Genomic DNA, 2,864 nt, shown 5'->3' on the forward strand with positions numbered 1-2,864 from the left:
GAAACTAAGAAAAATCCTGTCTTTCGAGCCAGACAAATTGAGAGAAGGGGTTTCTGTGAGTCAAAGTTGGTCAGGAAATACCTGGCTTTTTTTTTCCCCCCTCTCCTTTTCTCCCTCTGGGCTTTGCCCTGAGAGCTGGGGCCTAGGCTCAGACCAAGAGAAACCCTAACTTTCCAAACAAGAGAAATAGGAAAGGAGGCCTCTGTGGTATGAAGAATATGGAGGGAATCCACATTTTTTTTTTCTCTCACCTCTTTGCCCCAGTGTGGGCCCTAGTCAGCAGCTGCAGCTATGGAAGGCAGCTAGAACTCCAAGAAAAATCTCCTATTTCTGGCAGGAGGGCCAGAAAGAGGTTACTCTGCAAAAGAGAGAACATGAGTATCAAAAGGGGAGATCTGTAGAAGGGGACCCCCTAATTCTATGCATAAACCCACATAAATGGTTCTCACACCTGAACTAAGAATTTGCAGAAAAACACAAAGCTGTTTAGCAAAGGTCTGTGAAATGAACTACAATTTAAACTACAGTAGCCTCCCCTTTTCAACCGGGGATACGTTCCAACACCCCCCAGAAGATGCCTGAAACTGCAGATAAAACTCTATATATAGTGTTTTTTTCCCTCTGCATTCATCGCTATGATAAATTATAGCTTACTTTATAAACCAGGCAAGAACAACTAATAATGAAATAGAACAATTCCAGTAATATACTGTAATAAAATTTATATTAATGTCGTTTCTCACTCTTAAAGTATATTTCTGGACTTTACTCACCCTTTTTTTTAGATTGTATTTATTTAGAAAGCGCATGTGCAAGCAGGGCGGGGTTGGGGGCTGGGGGTAGGGACAGGAGAAAGAGAATCTCAAGCTGACCCTGCCCTGAGCCCAGAGCCTCACATGGGACTGCATCTCACAACCCTGCGATCATGACTTGAGCTGAATGCTCAACCAGACCAGCCATCCAGGCGCCCCTCAACCTTTTCTTTCTATGTGAAATGATAAAACGCCTGTAGGATGAGATGAAGGGAGGTGTATAACAGGCATTTGTAAACTGTCCGAGGATGAGTCAGAAGGAGAATCATCTGCTTCTCATAGTTGATCACAGGTTAACTGAAACCAGGGAAAGCGGGCAGCCCAGGTGGCCCAGCGGTTTAGCACCTTCCTTGGGCCTAGGGCGGGATCCTGAAGACACAGGATGGAGTCCCACATCGGGCTCCCTGCATGGAGACTGCCTGCTTCTGCCTCTCCCTCTGCCTGTGTCTGTCATGGGGAAAGCAAAACCGCAGATACCAGGAATTAACGTACTGCCCGAGCTCCAAAATAATGCTGGGGTGCTGCCCGTATAGGGCAGGCTCCAAGCAGAATAACGCCTCTGAGAGCTGAGCTGAAAGGGACCAGCGTGCACGGAAAGTGAGACCGAATTTGAACTTGTGGATCTAAATCAAACTGGACCCACCGCCTTTTAAAACCGAACAGGGCAGCACCGGTAGCCCAGCGGTTTAGCGCCTGCTTTTGGCCCAGGGCCTGATCCTGGAGACCCGGGATCGAGTCCCGCGTCGGGCTCCCTGCATGGAGCCTGCTTCTCCCTCTGCCTGTGTCTCTGCATCTCTCTGTCTCTCATGAATAAATAAATAAAATCTTAAAAAAATAAAATAAAACAGAACATCAGTAGTCCCCCAAAGCCTTTTCACAGGAACCCAGAGTCTACGCAACATGATATACTCAACACGTCCAAGATTAAAAAACAAAAACAAAACAAAACACACACAATTACTCAAGGCCACCGAGGATCCATCCATCTTCAAAGTGAGAACACATAACCAGTTCTCAAGGCAGAATAAGATCAGTAACAGCTGCCACCTGCCAGCCACCAGGTGAGAAGCCGTTCTTGGGACCAGCAGTAGCGGACGACGTCTTCCCTCCAGGCGCCTGCTGCGACCTTAGGAAGGAAGCCTCGCGCTTGGTCACCCCGTGCCTAAGAGCGTTCGCGGGAGCGTCGCTGGGACGGAGGCGGGACGACGGAGCAGCCGGACACCTGCACGCACGTGCTGCGGCCTAAGAGGAACCTGGGGGTACCTCGCCGGGGGGGGGCGGGAGGTCTGCGTATTCTACCACCGACTATCCTTGTAGTTTATAAACAAACTAATTTTTAAAAAAAAGAAAAGAAGAAGAAGAAACCGGGCAGCCCGGGGGATGCTCAGCGGTTTAGCGCCACCTTCGGCCCAGGGCCTGATCTTAGAGACCCGGGATAGAGTCCCACGTGGGGCTCCCTGCGTGGAGCCTGCTTCTCCCTCTGCCTGTGTCTCTGCCTCTCTCCTCTATGTCTATCATAAACAAATAAATAAATCTTTAAAAAAATAATAAAAAAATAAAATTAAAAAAAAAAAGAAAACACAAGAGAGCGTCCCTCCCCTCGGAGAAAAGCAACGGGTCAAAGACACAATTCCAACAACACTGGCAAATACCCCGGTTCCACGCGCATAAGGGTTAAGGTGCTGCATCTACGCAGGTGTCGAAAGCAGCGAGTCTCTAAATGACGTCCGAGCGCCGCGTGCGCAAACAGCAGCGTCCCTAACCGCGGGTTAAAGCAGCTGCCGCGCCCCCGCGACCCCACGCGCGAACCCGGCTGCCGTCACTTCCGCCTGGCGGCCCGGCCCGGCCCACGTGACCGGAAGTGCTTTCCCGTGGGGTCCTCCCGCCCGCAGGGGGCTCTCCGAGGCCGCCGGTGCCACGAAGGCCTCCCGCCCGGGCTGGCCCTTGCGGCGCCTGAGGGTTTGGCTGCGGAGCCTGCGTGCGCGCTACGAGTCTTCCGGCCGGAGAACCGTGTCCCGGGCGTCCGGCCGCGGCGACGACGTTCACGCTCAC

General features: G+C 51.5%; 1 long non-coding RNA gene across 14 annotated transcripts in view; it reads right to left on the minus strand.

The window, feature by feature from the left end:
- The window catches only part of LOC112641063 (uncharacterized), a 159,070-nt gene that overhangs the window by 156,067 nt on the left and 139 nt on the right, over positions 1 to 2,864 (minus strand). For 10 of the 14 annotated variants that reach the window (XR_007411604.1, XR_007411607.1, XR_007411608.1 and 7 more), the window contains exon 2: positions 252 to 358. This is a non-coding gene — a long non-coding RNA (uncharacterized LOC112641063). The other 4 variants (XR_004816685.2, XR_003124461.3, XR_003124458.3 and 1 more) reach the window with 4 other exon arrangements.

The sequence above is a fragment of the Canis lupus genome, chromosome 6 (assembly GCF_003254725.2).
Source record: "Canis lupus dingo isolate Sandy chromosome 6, ASM325472v2, whole genome shotgun sequence".
Lineage (NCBI taxonomy): Eukaryota > Metazoa > Chordata > Mammalia > Carnivora > Canidae > Canis > Canis lupus.